At 45.3% G+C, this 20,908-nt stretch overlaps 1 protein-coding gene across 1 annotated transcript in view; it reads right to left on the reverse strand.

Annotated features, from left to right (window-relative positions):
- The window catches only part of LOC131284434 (nephrin), a 120,670-nt gene that overhangs the window by 99,441 nt on the left and 321 nt on the right, over window positions 1-20,908 (reverse strand). The gene's annotated exons all lie outside the window — the stretch shown is intronic.

The following is a 20,908-nucleotide window of genomic DNA, read 5'->3' on the forward strand; positions in this document are numbered from 1 at the left end:
CTTTCAATGTTGATAGATTGCTCCATGGAGGAAGAACTTACCTAAAAAGAAAGAAAAAACGACAATTTGTTTAATATTTCCCTTTGAGTGGTTTCCTATGAGTGCAGGTAAGAATAGTGTTTTCTCTTTGATCACTTTTCCAAGAAGTAAATAACATTCAAAATTTGAAGAAAACGTTTTCCTTTCAAACAATAATCATAATAATTGTTTAACGATAAACATATTTCCCTTGGCACAAGACTAGGTCAATTGCTTACAATACAGTAGATTTTTTAAGGCAATAATCTAGCGTTCAAAAGAAATGTACTCATAAGAAATATAACAATAATTGTGTGAATAGTTAAATATGCAATCCAACGATAATGAATATTAAAGACTTTTCTCCAATAGCTTAGGTTCTGCAGAATTTGTTAAAAATTGAAGCCAATCCTTACAATTATTTAATACTAAAATTACACACAAAAAGTATCAATTCTATGATTTCACGTTTCTAGATGTTGTTAGCTCTTTTACGTGTATGTGCATCTCTACAATAAAACTATTGCATCAACAGTACAGGTTCAAGGTTGTATAAGATCGAAACCAATCAGTAAAAACTTTTCTAATGTTTTAAAGCTCAATCAAACTTTCTATATAATTTAGAAAACCCCATTTTACGTATCATGTATACTTTTATAATTTCTATCATCAAGGTGTTGTTTGGAAAACAATACAATAGAAGATAAAAAAAATATTTTCTAACCTTACACTAAAAATTAAAAGTGTAACAAAAACTTGGGACTGTTTTTCAAACCACTGAAAACACTTTCAAATCAAACTCTGCACCGCTCAATCTTCTGCTCGTGCAACGATTGAAACTTATGATCTGGAAGCAAGTGGATTGAAAATTATTATCAATAATTTATTTGCTAACAGAAAACCATCCCGATCCGACTAGCTTTTAAGCTGCCCGTCGTGCATCCTCTCAAAACAACTGCTAACCGGAGATGCAAGCCAGCCAACGTTAGAATTATCCGATGATAAATGTGCTTCAACCCCACCATTCGCCAGTCGCCATATGCTGCCATAAATCTGGATACTTTACAGCGCGTTTGACAGATACAACGGGGGGGTTTGCGAGAAGGCAACAAAAACCATGAAGCGAAGGAAAAATCACAGATCATCGTCATCAACCCACTTTAGCGTGGAAAAATTGGAACCGGTCCAACGGCGGAAAAGCATCGACAAAAACCCCGAGAGTGAGCGAAGACTTCGCCACCGGCATACCCAACCCATTTTCACCTTAATAAACCAGATGAAAAATCTTGCTCCCGATATGGAGAGGTCTGGCGGACGCCACTTCAGGGGTTTGATGATTTTTTTTATTTTCAAACTATGTGCGAGTGTGTATGCCACTCACTGTTTCCGTTCTTTGTTAAGGCAAAGTATCAACTTAAGTTCGCGTTTTCCGCTGTAACCGGGTAGTTTTCCCCCGCTACACTCGCTGAAAGCTCTTAGTGCAAATGACTTCTTCGGTTACGCGGAGCGCGTCATTTTTTTCTCTTATAACCCGTTTTTCCACCCGTGGCAAAAGAAAGGAAGGCGCGGGGCAGAGGGAGGGGAAAAATTGAAAATCTCATCCCCACGGAAATGGTCACCATTTAGCCCGTACGATCACCAGCGTGCGAAGGGTTTTCGGAATCCGGTTTCTTCCGGTTTTTCATTCCATTAGCGCAACCACGCGCCAAACCACATCCATTTCACTTTACGCGAAAATTGGTTGCGGAGAACAGGAAAAGTCCTTTTTCCCCTCGTAGTTGTTTTTCTTCTTTACCCTCGCAAGACCTCCCGTACACTTTCCATGCTACCGCTCGGTCCAACAGTGTCGCCTTTACCGGGGACCGGATGGATATTATCCTTCACTCGCTCGCACCCTTCTTCCCCCTCGCTCCTACCAGCTTTTGTCGTCTAAAAATTTCCATACCTATTTTTATCCATCTTCTCTGCCAGACTCATCAACCACGGACGCGACCGGATACAAATGCGCCAAACGGAAGACGCTTTTCTCGGGCGAGATATGAATGGATAGAATGAAGCAAAAGATGGCACAAAAACGCAAACTTCTCCAAAGAAAATGGGTAAATTCTCCCCCCCCCCCCCCCCCCCCCCTCCCCTTTCGGGCGGGTGGTGGCGATTGGTCGGCGGCACCATCATCATCTCATCTTGGCCGTCCGTTTCATAAACTTTGAAATCCCCCGCCCAGAGACGTTACCGTTCGGAATGCGCTCTCTCCAGCGGGACATCATAAAATTTACTTCTGGATTACAACCCTGTTTGCCCCATCCCGCGGAACGGACGAGGGTGAGTTTTTCCTCAATGAGCTACCACATCGGCGCCACTTTTCACCATCATCATAATGCTTTCCGTACTTCAGCCGGCCGCGCGAAGGGGCAAAGCAAAAGCTTTTGGAGGTTAAGATTTATCATAAAATATTTATAACTCCCGCTCGCGTCTTGCTCCCTTGCAAGAAGTCCTGCAGGATGGTTTCGCACCGAAAGCTAGCCCACGGGCACTTTCGCTGATGCATTGGCGGATCGCTGTTACGGTTTGCGAGCGCCAGAGTGGATCTTACAGAACGTAACAGAAATTCACTTAGCCCGATGTTTTCCCCCGTCGTGTTCACTGTTTTCTTCAAACAAACAGAAATAAAGGGTTCGCTCGCAAGGAATGATAGAAGCTCTCTCCGAAACTTTTCTCATCCTCCGCAGCGAGAACTCCCCATCTCGATGAAACAAAAATCCCATCAAAATGGTGGACATTCCCAACTCATTTATACAAAGGAAAAACAGGCCGATCCGGAAAAAAGGTGAAGCGTACACTTTGGACGCCATTGGTCCTGAAAGACGCGATGGCTGAAAACAAACGAGTAAACACACCAGCACCCACCATCTGCAGTAACTTAAGCCATCAATAATTAAAGAATGCTGAAAGTGAGCGCCCCCCCATCTCGATGGGGCCACTCCTACGCCGCACGCAGCTAGTAAATTTTAAAGTTCATGGACATTTTCCCTCCTCCTTCCACTGTTTGTTTTTTTCTTTTCTTTTCAGTTTGCCCTTCGTACGGTAAAAGGCAAATGGCCGTGTTGCAATTTGTGCGAGTGATCATAATTTAACACCAGCCCGATTCGGCGACCGGGGAAAAATCCACGTCCACACCGAAAGCCTTTCCGCGACTGTCTACCCGCATCCGTTCGCAACGCAAACGGGAGGGAAATGTGAACCGTATGGAACAAAAAAAACATTCCACCCGCGAAACCCCTTAAGAGAGGCAACAACAACAGCAACAAGCAAGCACACATAAAGAGTTTTAAATTCAACCATAATTCCGGAACGTAGCGAGGCAGAGTGAAAGCAAAAAAAGGAATGTGGCCGCTTTTTTTTTGTTTTTTGCCCAAACCTTGTCATGTAGGAAATGAAAAATTTTCCCCCGCGTCTGGGCGTGCAAATGTTTCGGCATAAAACGGGGAAAATTATGAAACCTGCCGCTACCGGCCCCCCCAATGGCAGAGGCCATTCATTGCCGGTTTTAATTCAAAGAGGGCTCGATCGAACGAACCTGAGCGCAAAAAAGGTTGGTGGAAATTTGAGCAAGGATTGCGGGGAAAAAACAAAAAAAAGTCAACCAAGGACATTCCAACTGGCCAGCAATTTTCAGCTACATTTTGGAAAAGGATATTTATATTTTTTATTCCACTCCAACAAATAATGCCTTCTCTACGAAGAGCGAAAAACAGGTTCAAGTATGAGTTGCCCAAGAAAAAGAACGACATTTGAGGGTAATTATTTTCAAACTATTTAGGACTATAATTGCATTTAAGGCACGACCAAAATCACAATGTGAATGAAGTGATGAGATTCATTTCCACAAAATATATACTTTTTTCCTATTTCCAACAATTTAATCATCATCCGTTTAAATGTGCTTACAAAGTGCTGCGAAATAGCAATTATCCAGTGCGACATCCTTTGATAAAAGTAACAGTTAAGTACGTTACTTTACAGCGTCATAATCTGTTTAAAGTTTCTATCATCCGTCTTCCAAGCGGATCCCTTCTCGCAAATGAAAGCCATCGTAGTAACGAATTGGCGGTACGGAACATCGTCAAACGGAAAATGGTGACACAAATCCACCGTCCTCGGTGCTCGAGACCGAGCGAGACACCCACGCCGTTAGCTATATTCACGGCCAGGCGAGCCACCGTACTTCGCCACCGATCTTTCGCTCCCCGGGATCGTGTGTCAAAATATGGCACAAACGTGTGACAGTTTTATAGTTCCACCAGGAGCACCCATTTACGGCGGTGTTGAGATCTTCTCCGCCACGATGATGGACACCGTTATCTGCTCCAGGGTATCGTCCTAGTTCTCAGTCACAGCGTGTCTGTGTGTGTGTGTTTTTTTCTTCCCACATCCACGTACCATCCATGTCCGATTTATCGTCGAGTCAAAACGATGATGCTCTTGGCAGTTAGTTGCTTTTTTTAACGCTTCTTCCTCGTTTCCCCCACGGGACATCAAGCAGACACTCGCACATGGAATCGAAATGTTCTGCTAGCTGCACAAATTGCCATCTACGTGAGATATAAATCAAAACACCATGTTTTTTTTTATTCCAAAACTGCCACACCGTGTTCATTATTATGAACCTGAAGAGTAAAGTTTCGAGCCAACCAACGCGTGCTGAAAAGGACACTCCCGTTTCAAGTAAATTCTGTTAAGTTGAGAAAAGAAAGAAAAGAGCCAACAGCCAGAACGCTGCATCGTTTATACCACATTCTGGGCCGAAAAATACCAGCGCAACAGCGTCTGTCAACTTGAATGCATTCAATTCCAGTGCATTCAGCAGATGAACGTTCGATGGGAGGGGGGGGGGGGGGGGAGGTGTAGGAATTGTAAGAAATCACCAACCATGCGATTCGACCGGATCTACCATACAGCTCGCAAGGCAGGAAGATGATAAAATCGAGCAAATACCGAAAAGAACTGGTAGCAAAAAAAAATACACGGTACAAAGAATAATATGGAACCTGCCACGAAAGATCCTTAACGAGCGTCACGAGCGCTGCATCTTGGCGTAATTCCTTCGAGTATTTTCCCTCCGACCCTCGGGGGATCGTAGCAGCTGAGCAATGCATTGTCTCCGGGAGTGGGGAATTTTCCGCCAATGAAACGGTCCCGAGAGGAACGTCGGTCCTCTCGAAGAAACTTTCACCCTGCCCGGGAGGAGGAAGTATTTTCTGGCTTTAAGCTCGTCCTGTGCTCGAGTGTGGAATTTACTGTTTTATTTTCGCCTCCACACTCGGTTGAAGGTTTCTCCTTATTGACCTTACCGTTACGCACGGAGGCACGTGACGAAGCGTGCAGGGTGGTTTAAAGAGAAAATAATTATTACAGCAAGCACGGAAGGCTTGGGTACTGAGGGGAAGTCACGAAAGTCGATAGAAAATGGAAAAATTATTTGTCACCGTCGGCGTCCTTGTGCGAAGCGATGGTTTATTTTTGCTTTCGCAAGTTCCACGTTACGTTCGCCGTACGAAAATCGTTTTACTTTTCTTAAAAGAAGCACCCAAAGGCACCCGCCAAGGGGACTTTTTCGAAATACCGGAAACTTTGACTTTTTTCTTCGCTCGCTACTCATGGTATGAAGATGTTGGGAGATGAGTTATTTTCTTTGCAGTTTCACCGTAAAGTGAAAAGAAGAGAGAAAACTTTTCTCTTCCCTGCTTGCCACGGTGGACCTGCTTCTTTCGTTTTTTTTGTCCTCCCTTGCACCCTTCATCGCTCGCGGTGGATATGTAATTTACATCAACTTTCGAACTAACGTCACATATTTTCACCGTCATCGGTAACGATAAAACATAATTGAATGCCCTATACCGGTGCTCCCAAACGAAGCAACGCGCTACTTCTTTCGCTATTTTTCATCCCACGGTTCATTTTTTTCCTGGTCTTTCTCACGATCCCTGTTTTGATAACTCGATTACCCGTTCCAGCTACTACAGCTCTCTATCGGGGAAAACTTCTCTATAACTTGTTCCCAACAGTGTTCCTTCACGCCAAGTCATAATTCGACGAAACGAGCACTTGCGGCGCTAACGAACAGCACCTTTCACACGAAAGACAGTGAATCGCTACGTCATGCAAAATAGCATACATGGGAGCATACTTCCTTTTTTTTTTGGTAACCCGTCCCGTAATGGAACAAAAATTAAACTTTTCTCATAAAAACCGAATTCGATGGGGCAAGCTTACCAAAGCGAAAGCGGAGTAATGCAATTTCGGTGCAGGTCTTAACTCTTTCAGCAATTTGTTTCAATCGTAACGCCGTAAATTAAGCAGTTAGTAGAGTGTGTGGAAGAAATGGAAAATTACCGAGCGATAACTGAGACTATCCAATTAGGTTTCGAATGTAACACGTTTCTATTCCATTTGTGTAAAATCAAAAGTCCTCAACAGCAGCGTTTTTTTCTATCTAGGAGGGATAAGAAATGAGACCATGTATAATATTTCTAGGTACATGCTTCTCAACCTACATCAAACGTTACCTATGCTGGTGAATCATAAAATAAAATGACCGTATGCCTGATGCCATTGTTTCCAAGAAATGAGACTAGCACGAAACAAAACTCCGCCGAAACAGTTCTGTGAACTCATTAGAACTTGGCTTTATTAAATTGAACTTCCTTCCAAAGAGCAGCGCCCGGCCAGGGGAGGACTTGCAAAGTAAACCTCCTTGTGGCGCCTTCCGCCTAAACCCAGATGAGCGTGTCGCCATGGCCCATGACCGAAGTTTTCTGATTTTTAGCTTCGGGCCCGATGCGGAGTGGACTTACGCCGTTTTGACTTTTCTTTTCCACTCCACAGCGGAAGCTTTAAAAACATTGGAAACAGTTAGGGACGCGGGGACGGGGAAATCGGGGGCGCCAACGGGGCCAACGAGACCAACGTTAAAATGGAGGACAAGCAAGTATCAAGCTCGTGCAAGAAATACATCGCCCGAGATGCAAACGCGCTTCACCGTTGGGCTGGAAAATGTTTGCTGAAGCAAAATATTTGCTGTAAACAAAGCCGGCAGAAAGTAACGAAGCTGAAATCAAGGCGAACCACACGGGCGGTAGGGGGCCGAGTGGGGGGGGGAGGGGGAAGAATGCCATTGCAAGGCACCATTTTGTTGCGTTTGCGATCTACCGAACCACATCGTCCTACTCAGTAGCTGCGAGCACGTTGGACGAGGGCGGAGGCTTGTGGGAGACACAGGACGACGGTGGATTCCGAAAAATCCCTTCCGGCACAAATCTGAAGCTCCACGCCGATATCCCCTCTCCACCACCTCCCCGGTGAACTTCCGCGGGCGTAAACAAGATTTGCAAAATCCACCATCGGGCCAATCTGTGGTCTCCAAAGTCTCGGGAGGGCACCACTGGCAGCAGTTCACCTCCCCACGGGCCAACCGCGAGCTCCCCGGTGTAAGCGGATCTCCGTGCCGCACACTCATATTAATTTCCACGAATTATGAAACCGTGTAAACACGACGCACTTGTGCACCACATCGACCGGGCGCTTCGTTTCCCCGGAGCCAGCACAGCGGAGCCCAATTTAAAGTTGAAACATGAGCAGACCCTTCGAGACATCTTCCTGCGCGGCGCCTCGTATAAAGCGCGTAAGCGCATGGGGCTAAACACTGAACAAAACATACCCAATACACCGGACATCCACCTATTTAACGCACATTCCGTTTTCACCGCAGTTTCCGACGCGATCATTGATATGGTGAAAAGTTCACCGGATGGCTTTTCCGCTGCCGAAAGAAAGCAGCTGACATTTTGCGTCGCTTCGCCTTTTCGGGCGCGCCTTACTACACTCATCCAGCGGGAAATCCATGCTGGAAGATGAAACATAAACCAAACGAATAAGAAAGCACGACAACGACGACGACGACGACGACGCCGACAACCGCGAACACGGACGGTCCACTGGCTGCGTGCCACAAAGATAACGTACTCGCTGACAAAGTTTGTTTATTTTTATTGAACTACTTAGCGGCAACTTCTTGCGACGGTTATGGGAGATTCGGAAAAAGTTTGTCCCTGTCGTTTGTGCTGAGTGCGCGGCGTAGGAAAGCGTTTGCAGCGTGGGCGGACCATGCGGTGCATGTAACGGAATGACGTACCTCGGGATGAAGAAACCGATGGATCTCGCGAGGTGAATAAAAATGATCGTTTTTTTGCGAGACAACTTTTTCTGATTTAGCTGCTTCGTAGCAGTTTTATTTAAATGTGTTTAAACTTTGAAAATAAAACATGTAAGCAGTTAGAAATGAATGGTAATCGATGTAATGTATTAACTAGTTCATGTACAAGACTAGTTTGAATGGTTTTTGTTTCTCAACAATAACCAGCAATTTATCAAAACCCAAATTGGAACATATCAAAAGTTACTCATACGCAAAAACAACTGCTTTTGAGTATTTTACGACGTTTTAAAGCGATAAGCTACTGCAACAAACCAATCATTATCAAGGGCTTAAGCCGTTAGGAAAAACATAAAACAACTTTCGCTTCAGTTCTTCTGCTGCGTTGGTAAAAGGCAGATAGGAAAAAAAAGCCTGCTCTGAAAAAGTGGTCTTGCAACACACCAAAGTAGTTTGCGAAACTTTTAAGGCCACACTTTTTCTCCTACACTTTCAACTGTTACACTTTTACGCAACCCTTCCCAGCTCGTAGAGCACAATCAAAGTGTTGCCCCTTTTTCGGCTGCCTTTCCCTTAGCAACTCCTTAATCATGTGCTGTACAGAAGTTTACAGAAAAACCAACACTTCAAGGTCATAAAAAATCCATCATTGGAGAGTATCGCTGTGTTCTGTGTCATGAAAATAAATTTCAGGAACAGGCAACAAAGAAAAAACCAAACCCTCCAGCACACTGTATAACGACCACAGGGCGTCCTTTCGGTAGGGATAAAACAGCTTCTGCCCACCCTCAACAACTCCCAGAAGGATGCGGAAGGATTTCGGTCAGTGGCGTGGAAAAACTGGATAGACCGGAAAACTTGAAAAGGTTACCATTTGGCTACAAGTAAAGGTTGCTTTTATTATTATTTTTTTCTTGCCCCAACTTTCTTTCCTATTTGCTTCACGTTTCCAGATGCTTGCAATCCAAAAACATTTCTCCATTTTTTTTATATTTCAAATTAAAATGAACAGAATGGAAAAGATGCGTACTTCGGAAAAAAATAAAAGACAAGTACATCATTATAAACGAGCGAACACATTTAAGCAATGATTTAATAATCTTACAACAATTACAAAGAAGAAAATTTGAGTTATTTAAGATTGACTTAGTTTTCAAACATTTGTAGAATGGTTGCAATTATTGAAGGAAATATTGCACAAACTTAAGTTCACTTAATCCGTGCCAAATTGTATGTCAAACTTTAAATCAACCGCGCCAACCAAACCATCTGCGGTCTCCAATAACAACGCGTTGCAAAATATTTTCTTTTCAAGCTGGAATGATGTCGAAAAAGTTTGTAACACTTGTTTGTATTGCACTATGCGATCCAATTCAAACGGTCCTACCCACAACTATAATGGTTGCCTCATAAGGAACCCCAAGTCAAGGGGAACAAGAGAAAAAGGAAGTGCTGGAAACTTCGCTTCAATACCAACGCCCAGTCGATCGGCCCGTTATAATCATCCGGGCAGGAGTAAAAGGTGAATAAAGTTGTCCCATCTAAAGTACACCCGATCTGTATTGAGTTGCCGGTGAGTAACGAACTTCGCTGTCGGCAACGTGAATCGAGAAACGGCAAGGAGCGCAATATTCCTTTTGGGATTTGCCACTTTTCGTTTAAACCCGTGCGATCCGCAGCCTGTCGGCAGCTTTTCCATCCACCAGCACACCGGGCAGGGTCTTATCGAACACTCGAGGCAAGGACACTTTGGAACCGTTGTTCTTAATCTTGTATCGCATCTTTATCCTCGTCACGGCGGCAGTAGAGACACAACTTTGGACGGTGGTTATCCTCCGCCCATTCGGTATTCCTTGTTTTTATCTACTTCGGCCCTTCCGGAACTGCTGACCACCGGCAAATCCAACCACGTCCATTGCTCCGGTACTGCCACCACACACAACGGTGCCCAAATTGAGCTGCCCGCAATGAGAACAATAAATGTGAGCAAGAAACTTTCAGCCTGGGGAGGAGCTCGTCCCCGAAAAGAAAAGGTACAATAAAAATAAAAATAAACTTTCCCCGACTTCCTGTAGCATTCAGTGCTGCTTTCCACCTGGCATAATGAAGGACGAAAGAAAGTCAGACCGAGGTCCGAGGGCTCAACGCTGTCAACTTCCTTTCACCAACAACAAAGCATAAAACGTCGTAACATTTTTTGTTTTTCAAATGTGTTTGCTTGGGAAAAGTCCAGGATACTTCTTTTGTATCATCAGAGTTTTATTTTGAGGCCTTATCAATCGCGCTCATTATTCTTTTTTCCTTTGGTTAACTAGCTATTAATGCATACCAAAATAAATGAGTCAGGGTTTTACGTTACTACCCATGTCAACTATATTCCACAAAAAAAAAAACAGTCCACGACCCTTCCACGAACCAGCGGTAACTCATCTGTTATGCAAAGTTTAAATTGTTTTCAAACAACACCACCCACAAATCTGTTTCGTGTCACAACCTTCCCCAACACACACATTTGTTTGTTCCATCCACAGAGCGATACCCCAATGCCTGCAGCGAACCGTACCATGTTTTTCGTCCCGAAAAACTCAACACCATACGGTGACCCACGCGAAACGCAGTCAATTTGCGGTGAACAACGAACTGATCGCTACACGAACCTCACAGCGTGTCCATATGGCGTGTCCGGCACCGAACTTCCCGAGGCCGAGGCGGACCGACTCCCCCAAAAACCGCCATCATGTCCGAGTGGTCAGCTGCCCGCACGTGGTGTGCTGGGGGAAAGGTTTGCATTTTCCGCCAGGCAATGGTCGGTGGTCGACCGATTACGAGTGTTTGCGAGGAGGATAATTTAATTTTCTAATTAACTAACGGAGTGTTTGATCTGCGTGGCGCAGTCCATTTGCTGGGACGCTTTGGCTTAATTAAATAGTTTTATTTATCTGTCAAAAGTTGTGTTGCACACAAACACACACGTGCACGACCCGGCCAACCATTCACTTGTTTTGACCACCGCAGTTGTGTTTCGTGAGGAAGAGTGGTTGAAAATGGCCATCCTTAAAGCACCAGCTGCTGTGGCAAAGGTCACCGAAAGGAAAACTGCCACTACATATTTCCACGGGCCAATCCTCGCTCCAGAATAAACCGATTGAATGGACGCGCGTCGTGATCAACTATCGGAAACTTTCCTTTGGAAATCCTACGCCAGTGTGTGAGCCCTTGCTCGGGCTGCCTTGTGGTTACTTTTCCCGTCGTACGCAAACGCAAACGAACTTAATTACGTGTCATTCCGGAAAGCTCAGCTTCACCACCGAGCGGATGGCGGACAACAGCAGGTTCAACCGTTGCCCACGCCGGTCCTGGACTGCCCGGAACTGACTTGTACTGACCACGAAAAAGCCCCACATGTTCCAGCGTACACCCAACCGCGAGCCGAAACGGACCTTGATATATTTTGGCAGGTTGAAAAACTAACCGAACTCGACTGGATGACGGATGCGTTGAGGAATTTTGTTAGCTCGACCGACGTCACCAGCAGCGTACGGCACGTCGCTCGGTGTAGCCGTTGTCGAAAGGGAAAACGTGCTTTTCCTGGGCGCAAAGGTCCCGCTACAACAGGTGCTCGGTATCGGCTTACGGACGTAGCACCACAACTGGTGACTTTCGGACATTGTGTCACGCATCGGAAAACAAGCCTGTTGGAAATACCGAATCAAACTATAACACCCAAACATATTTCCCTCAAAGAACCTACCTCACGTTGCAGGCACGTGACGTCGGGTTTTGAACCCCTTTTTACTACTGAATTTTCAGACACCTTTTGATGTTTGTATACAATGTTACAAGCTGTTTGAAAATAGTTGCTCACGACCGGGATTGATTGACGATCGACCTTTTAGGAACAATTAAATGATGTTGAAAGCCAAAAGAAAAGTTAAGCTACATCAAACAACCTTACGGACCTGTACCGGGTATTAAATATCAAAACATACCGTAAAAGAACCACCTCGCTCAAATTTTCTTCTTAGAAAAGATACGTTAAAATAAATTGCAACGTCTGTTTGCTTTGAAATGAAAACAGCTCATTGGGAGGATGGTTCCGGGAATTTCATCGGAACACAAAAACGCGCTTGTTACGAAAAACGATACTCTGTCGATTCGCAACCTCAGCGCTTTGAGCGTTTCTAATGATCGGGGGTTTTCAAAAACCCGATTCGCATGAAACGAAAATAATGCTTTTGGATCCGAAGTTCTTCTTTTAGCATTACAAATAGTAATGATATAAAATATTTTCTGTAGGAGCTTCACAACCATTTTACTGAACCAGTGTTTGTTAATCCATTTCGTGAAATAAGGAAATCAACAGAACAGTGACCTTTACAGATCGTATGTTGTAATAAGAGAGCATTAATAAATTTAGAATCGGTTTTATTCTACAGTAAAACATTGATTGTTTACGGTGAAATATACTCAAAAGCTATTGCTACGGAGTTTTCCTGGTAAAAAGGGTACGATCGTATCGACTTATCGCTTTCCTTTCGGCGAAAATGATGGGCTTGTGATGTCCAACCTTCATTGCAAATTATTTTTGATTAGTTTGCTCGATTCGGGAGCAATGGACATTTCTTCCCACTGCCCTAAGCCTCCAGCATGATTCGGTTCTGTTTATTTCGAATTGTTTTGTTTCTTTTTCTTTCGAGATTTTAACGAAGAAAAATTGCAATCAAGGCATCGATTGGTAATGAGTTTTTTTAGCTTTGCTTTCCGACTGGAAAAAGGTCCAGAGAGGAGTATGAGGAAAACTATCCAGCTGGCTTCACGCACAACACTTTCCTTGCACGTGCGCCTGCAGGAATCGGTATCGTGGCGAAACCACTGCACGTACATCTCAGCTCATTTATTTTGCGTCCCTGTGGTGGCAGCAGAAACACACACACATACACATGCAATATATGGAAACTGAAGGATCCAGCCTTTCTCCCTTTGCATCCTCCGTAAAAGGACTTCCTCCCTCCCAAGCGATATGCGATTCGCCAAGCTTAGCCTCAATAATACGCCAATCTGTGGAAAAATGTGCCAATGCAGATGAATATTAGCATAAAGCGCTTCTACTTCTGCTGCTGGCGCGTTCGGTGGTGGTGGTTCTGCGAATGGCGGAGTGTGTGCATGTTAAAATGTACCAGCTCCTTCCTTCCTTTCCCGTCTGCCAGCGAGAATGATTCCGACCAGAAGGAGGAACCAAAAAAAAGAAGTCGAAACACGTTTGGTATAACTCGACATGCACGAGCAGCATGTCTAGAGTTTGCTATCGGCAAGCAAGAAACTGATCAAACAGTTTCAACACAACTTGGAGCACTCGATTTCCATCCTTCCTTCGTCTGCTTTGTTGATTTGCCCGGATTGCAGCCGAAGGGCATGAGATTCGAAGCGTTTGGTTTGCAGCTTTCAAACAAAGTTATTTTAAATCAAAGGCTAATAGTTGGTTTGTTTAAATATTCAATTTGCTTTTAATTTCAAATCAATAACCGAGCTTACAGTTTTAATTTACGAACAAATAAACCTAACACAATGAAGAAAAATCGAAGAAAATAAGGCGTAAGAAACTGGTTTTTAACCTATTTTCTCTGTTTAAATATTGAAACTTAAACCAACTCAATAAAATTTATGGTGAATATCGAAATATTTCAGACCAAATAAACGAGCTTTACTAAATAAACGCCCGGCGCAATCGACATTTTCCACATTTCCAGTCGACGTTTCCCAAGTCAACTGTAAGCGTGGCTCGTCCAACCAAGCGATGCAGAACTCGATAAAGGCACCGCCAAAGCCAAAAGTTCAACTCGCCCTCGTTCTCTCCTTCCAGCCGGTCTTGAAGGCAAAAAGGTGGATGCCGTCCGCCGTGATACAAATCCGCTTGGATTAACAATCATCCCCGATGGAAACAACAACAGCACCGTAGCACCAAGAAAAGAGCAGCCCGATTGCAAGCCAATGAAAATTCCTAATCCCCGTGACCTCGTGACACTTCCCACCTTCCCACCAACGTTAGCACGCCGTCGATGGAAAATCCCCACCCAACACCTCGCCGGGCGTCGTCGTCGTCGTCGTCGCGGCAGACGGCAAACCGTGACGCGTAAAACGTGTCAATGGTTCAGCGTTCACCACCTAACACCTCGTCCCCAGCCCGCGGGTGTACGATTTCCACCGAAGCGCCGGATTTCCCTCCCATCCCACGGATGGAAAGTTTAACAATCGTCATAATCATTTCACTTGTCGGATAACCTCCGGCTCGGTGCGGCACGATCTCGCCTGACGCTCCTTACGGGATCGATCCCGAGGAGGCTGGGCTTTTCCGACGTGGAAAAGGGCAATCCGGGAGAGCACACAATTTACCATAATCCTTCGTGCACGAGGCGCCCGTTGGTGGGGCGGTCATTATTGGCAACCTATGAAAAGCGAACTCCACACATTGTATGCACGTAGGTTGCCCTTGCCGAAAATTATCCGATCCCTTTTTCCACCTGCCCCCTGCCCCGCGGTGGTCTCATTTGTTCCGCTGTCAAAATGTTCCCAACTCGACACACACACACACACAACCTCAAGCACATACTCATCTCCATCATAATGAAATCAGCTTGGAAAAGTCAACGGAAAACTTCTCGCTGGTAATACGGCGCAACCCTTCCCTTCCCCGTGGCGCGCCTCTTTTTATGACCTTTGCCCCGATTTGGTTTGTCCTTTCCCCGCAGCACACATGTTAAATAGCTCAACGTCACACACATACACACTCACACTCGTCACGATCCACAAGGACGATCGGGTTCTGCGGCAGACAACGGTACAAAAAGTTTAAAGGTTAGTTAAGCCGCTCTCAAACACTGTTTGATGAGTCTGCGAACCAGTTGGGGTTGAGTCGATTTTCCACCGAACCCTTGCGACCGGCTCTTTGTGCAAAAAACGTAAACCCCATAGGTTGCGGTTGGCGGGATGAGCATAAAAAAAACACACACACAAACACACCCCGTTAAAATTCTCAACCGGTACACTTTTTCCATTCTCGTTGGGTTCATTATTGGCTGTGGAAACACGGGACGGCATCGAAACGGCGCGTATCGGTGGTGTGTGTGTGTGTGTGTGTCGGAGGACATTTCACGGGCAGATTTTTCCTTGCGCTTCCTTATACCTTAATCCCCTTTACGTAAGGTGCTTTTTTATGGTTATATTTTATTTCGACATGCTCGCCCGGTGAAAAGTTTACCGCAGGGAGAAACATCCCCGAACGCAGCGGGCAGGAAGGGGGAACATGTGTGGCAACGATAAGAAAATGCCACAGCGTCGAGTGGGGCTTTGTTCGATTAAGCCTAATGGTTGGGGAGCAAATTTCTACAATCACGGTTGACAGACAATTATTCCAATGGTTGCGTACATCTTTCTGGGGGTAAGAGTATTCGGAAAAATGTAGTGAAAAAATATACCATGAAATGCAATCCCAAATTTTCCGTAGTTATTATGATACATGCAACATAAACCAGGTAACTAGTACCGCAATAAATGAATAATTAAAACGACTCTTCAAGTTAACTTTTCAACTTGATGATAAAACTACCTTATGTTAAACACGAATTTGCTTTACGGGATAACTTTTAATTCCTAGTACGCGTTTCATTTGCTAAAACTGATAAAAACCGTGAAAAAAGCAAAGGTTAATCGCAGGACTTTAATCGAAAAACCCTTTACTACCGTCCATAAATGTAACCGACAAATGCTTTGTTAATTGTTCTACGAATAGACACTACCTAATAATTACTGGTTTATGAATATTATCCATCGTTCAAAGGTGTAAATAAATTATAAACGCCGTTCAAACGAGATAATAGGGTCCACTTACCAGTTTAAAAAAATACAAACTTTTCCACTACAATATCAATTCTACTAAAAATTACATCATCGAACAAGATTCCCTTTTATCTATGATGCAAGTGTTTAAGAATGAGAAAACCGTGTGAATCCAGTACACTGTTTTGCTCCTAACTAAATATTCTATAAGGGACAACATAAATATTACCACGAATATGCTTTATGAGGTAAATTTTAGTCCCTAGTTAGAGTTCCATTTGTAAAAACCGACAAAGTAATATCATAAAGTACAGAACAGTTAAAACGATTAAGCCAACCAGTATGCACAAAGAATTCCGACATTATACTGAACCAGCTTGTTAGCGGTAAAACTGGAAAATTTAACAAGCACTTAACCCATTCCGTAAACGTTAAGATTAACGTAGAGCTACTGTAAGCGTGTCCTTCCTAGCTCAAAATATATTCGTTAACGAACCTAAATCAACCGAAAAAAAAAACAATCCGTCCATTTTTTCTTTTCACACTGCGTACCATGGTACAAAACATACACAGCCGAGACCTTGGAGCGAAACTCAAAGTTCACCGAACAGTCGTCGACCTTCATCCGACGTGCTGGCGAAAAGTAAGCAAAACGAGAGTTCAGTCCTTCAACTGGAACAGGAAAAAAGGCAAACGCAACCAAACTAAGTAAAAAGTACACCCATGCAAACCCCGAAGAGTTTGGGAAAATATTCAAATTTGTTCGTGCCATTTGTCAGACGGCTTGCTTCGGAACGCCCTCACTATTGGAGTTGCTCGTTCGGCACGGCGTCCGAGGAGGCGAAGAACTCATCAAAAAGTAGCACATCCCTATCCAACCCTGGCTAGGCTTGGGCCGGAACAAGATGAAAAAAGAACAAACGGAAACCATCAAGGACGCTGGGGCAAAGTTTTCCCGCTTCACTGTACCGCACAAGGTCCGGGCGCAGGGAGAAGAATGGCAACCGAAAAAATAGGCCCGTAACTAATCCAGTACAGCAAGCAATCATTATTATTTTATACAAAATTTCATTGTTTTTGAAAAACGGCCGGGGCGGGTCGAAACTTTTCTCGTTTAGCGCCCTCACGCCCTACAACTAGCAAATTTCATTCGTCTAACACCTCCCCGAAATTAGGTCCGACACTCCTGGCTACCGTGCTCTCCGCAGGGGTCGAGGAAGAAGCGGAGAAAAGCGTTGGATAAACCACTCATTTTAACATTTTTCATCGAGCACCCGACCCGGGGCGTTGATGATGGTCCGAAAGCAAGAATTTACGGTTTGATTGATGCCCAGACATCCTTCCGGGATGTTTGTGTGTCCCGGAAGAAAACCCCACGCTAGGCAGCCCGCCCGAACCGGGTCTCTCACAAGGACGCCTTCAGAACGGGAGCCCACCATCAGCCAAGCTGAATCTTTTTCCCTCTTCCCAGCTGAGCACGCAAGCCGGGTTCTTCTCGCTGGAAAATCCATCAATCAACACGGTCCGGTGCGCAAAGCATTATGAAATTTTAAAGGTGTATTTATCGACCGCAACATAGTGCACACTCCTGTGGCACCGGTCTATGCTATGCGAAACCGAATTAGGCTTGTTTTGGTGCTCGCCTACCGAGGAAAATTAGACCGGGAGAAGTAGGTCGTCGGACGGCCCGGGTACGTCTTATCGAATTATTTATTCAGACGGACGCTTCTGCAGGCAGGCGAGAAATAAACTCGATGCGAGCACGTTCGGACGGGCAGATTTGGAAAGCAAGCAAGCAGACTATTTGATGAAACATTCAAGCTTCGATTGGACGGTATCGTGAATTCAGCTTAATTTTTGAAAAGGATATCTATCACAAGAAATATAAGCTCAAAAGTTAATTTTTTCGAACTACCGCTTCATAGTTGAAATATGAATTTAATTATGAAATTAAATCATAAATTACCGATTATATTTTATCAAAACGGAAAGGTAATCTAAACAAACTGGACATATTTCTATGTCCGACTTTTACTTAAATAAATTTAACGTCGTACCATCCCATAGTACATGAAAAGTTTTATCTCCAACTGCACGCTAGAAGTAAAATTTGGAAAGTTGGTCTAATCTCAAATGGTACACATTTAATCTGACCAAGTTACCAAACGATTCAGCAGTCTCTCGAACAAAGTCACGCTGGGAAACGCAGCTGGATGACATAAGCCGACGTTTCACGCACACACTCCGCTTTAGTCGGACCATATCTTTCCGGACGGATAGAGATTTTACCAATTCCGGAGCATGCGGTTGCAACAAAGATTCCAGATATTACCTCACACCTTCATAAGCCATACAGTGATGCAGCTGGCGGGGGGTGGGCAAACTCTCAGCTGCTCGTTACCATCGTTATTACAACTCATTATAGGATGTAGTAGAGGCACAGTAGAAAGAGAAAGTTTCACTCATGAAAAGGCCAGAAAGAAGTGGAAGAAGTGCATCCATTGGAAATGCCGTAGAACCAGCCGAGGAACAGCCTCATGAAACGTATAATTTCTACTTCAACAAGAATCCCAGACCAATCTCTCAATTCCCGGACGCCACCGTATCCTGAGTGGACCATAGGAAACCCGTTTTCCAATTCTCCCACGCCTATCGTGCCGGTTCTGTCCATAAGCCTTGGCACACGCCTTCCACATCGAAGTTGGAGGTTCTGCTAGCCAAAAAGTCCCTCCAGGATGTTTCCCCCCGGGGACTACAGGATGTTTAAGTAGAGGAATAAAAATATTCCAGCGCTTCCAGGCGCCTTCATAACTTCCTAACCCTCGGGAAGCCCGGGGAAGGCCAGAACCAGAATGAACTGCGCAAAATGGGACGCTCCGACATGGTGGCCATTCACCTCCACTTCCCGATCCCATAAAGTGTAGCCCAAAATCCAATTGTTTTAATCAGCAGCATACAATCATCGAGTGCTCCATCGTCGCTCCTTCCTCCCTTCAGATCCTGCTGGGAAAGCTTCCAAGGGACCCTCGGGCAACTAGAGACCAACTTTCCATTGTTAACCGGGCTTCCGGGGCTCGTTTATTGTGTGCCCGGCAGGGCACTGGAACGGACCGACGTGATTCCGGGAATCTGCCCTCCATAGAAACTCGTCCTGGCATCCGAAAGAAGAAGAAAAACAACTGGGAAACTTTGTTCGTGTGAATGTAATGCGTGCATAACCGGTCCTGGGATAAGGGATGCGCTTTTTCCCGCTCCAGAAACCTTCGGTACGAAGCCTGGCCTTGTCCGTGTCGAGGTTCCACAAGAGCTCAGCAGCGAGTGTTCAAGAATTAGGCCGAACGAATACTTTTAATCCCGTAGGCCGATTCTCTGCGTGCTGCCAGAGCTCACCAGCGTAATCTAAGGTGATGCGTACGGTCGAGAACGGTTTTTTGCTGGTTTTTACCGTGACGTGATTGCATGTAGGCTTTTGCTGGTCGGTAGAGAAACGTAGTTCCAGTACCAAGTTTTTGAGGCAGCAAAAAAAAATCTAAAATCGCTTCCCAAACCGGGAATCAAGTCCTCCACATACCCTCAAAAGGGCGTAGGACGTGTGCGGAGGTACAAAACTTGTCCAAAACAAACCCGATATGCCGTGAGCGGAAAACGATTGCTCCATTACACTGCGCTGGCTGCCAAAAGCCATCGAGAATCACACATCGCAGGCAAATCGTTTCAATTGCACAACGCAATCCCGCCCACTGGGGGGCTGGGAAAACACCGGCCCGCCGTTGGTTCAGCATCACAATATTTTATGGCTTTCGTACATCCATGTTTTGTGGCTCCGACTCCGGCCGGCCGACCAAAGTACGCGCCAGTTCCGGTCGATTGCGAATCAGGCCCGGAAGTTACCCGGGCGAAGCATCACGGGGGTAATGTTTTGAACTAGGCCAAACTCGGATCGCAGCCCGGCGTCGGTTTCGTTCGGAGCGGAAATTTACATTCCCAGTTTGCCCCCAGTCCACGGCGACACACTGCCGCTCGTTGGCAGGCCGACCGTAACCGTACGCACACCACAGGCCGCGTGCCAGCGTGTGTCCTGGGAGTGTTCCGAAATGAGTTGACCTTTCATTTCGGTGGGCGCTTGTTACGAGCCAGTACTCCAAAAATTGAAATAACTCTCCGGTCCCTCCCCGACCGCACCGATGCTTGCGGGTGCAAAGCACATCCCAACGATGTCGCCAGAATCGTTTGTTCCCACAGTTTGTTTACGTGCCCGACTTCCCATCGTTGGCGCAACTTCCTGACCACGGTGGCACGTACGGGCGGGAGTACGCCGATGCCCGAGGGTGCGGGGCTGTCGGGTCTTATGAACCCAAAATTCCTCACCCAAAAAAACCCATGCGGGGACCATGTTCGCCGGGCGCATGTCGTAGGGTTTTTTGGGGCACTTTGCATTATTACATTACGTACGCAAACGACCCGTGCGGGTCAGTTATGCCGGTCTGCCGGTTTGCGTGTATGAGATTCCCTCTCCCACCCCCCAGGTCTGCGGGAATTCCGCAGTATAAGTGTGCGTGTGTGTGTATGCGTGTGTGTGTATGCGTGTGTGGATGATGAATAAAACAAGCTTATAAATTTTCTACACACACATACACACCCCACTGGTGGAGAGCATCCTTTCGGTTCGTTTTCTTCCCCCGTTCCGCCGCGCTGCGTACGTCCTGATTCATTGTAATATAAGTCACATAAATCAGACGGATCACAGGCATCACTGCGCCACATTATACAACAAATTTAATGCTCTCAACGCGTGCTTGGGGCAAAGGGTCTGAGTGAGAGCTTTCCTAAGGGGGTGAATAAGAT

Source organism: Anopheles ziemanni, chromosome 3, assembly GCF_943734765.1.
Source record: "Anopheles ziemanni chromosome 3, idAnoZiCoDA_A2_x.2, whole genome shotgun sequence".
NCBI lineage: Eukaryota > Metazoa > Arthropoda > Insecta > Diptera > Culicidae > Anopheles > Anopheles ziemanni.